Source organism: Odontomachus brunneus, unplaced genomic scaffold, assembly GCF_010583005.1.
Source record: "Odontomachus brunneus isolate Ranch 3 - 2012 unplaced genomic scaffold, Obru_v1 Obru_scaffold_112, whole genome shotgun sequence".
Lineage (NCBI taxonomy): Eukaryota > Metazoa > Arthropoda > Insecta > Hymenoptera > Formicidae > Odontomachus > Odontomachus brunneus.
Genome location: NW_022639562.1, coordinates 863,114 through 863,332, shown reverse-complemented (window position 1 = coordinate 863,332; position 219 = coordinate 863,114). Strand labels below are relative to the sequence as shown.

The window sequence follows — 219 nt, the reverse complement described above, 5'->3', positions numbered from 1 at the left end:
TGTTGCATGCGCAACATTCACGGTGTTCAGGATGCATGCGAGTCCTGAGCCGGAGTACGGTTGTCATAGAGCGGTTGACAAACAACAGCTGAGAGAGAGAGTTGTGAAACGGCTAGCGCGCGAGCCAGACGTGTGACTGTCGAGAAACTAGTTTTCACATTAAAGTTCTTTTTTTTTTTATAACGAGTTGTTTATTTCCTCCGCGTCCGCGAGTGCGAT

The 219-nt window shown here is 47.9% G+C and overlaps 1 protein-coding gene across 11 annotated transcripts in view; it reads left to right on the top strand.

Moving 5' to 3' along the window:
- The window catches only part of LOC116849333 (protein unc-79 homolog), a 736,358-nt gene that overhangs the window by 200,934 nt on the left and 535,205 nt on the right, over positions 1 to 219 (top strand). The gene's annotated exons all lie outside the window — the stretch shown is intronic.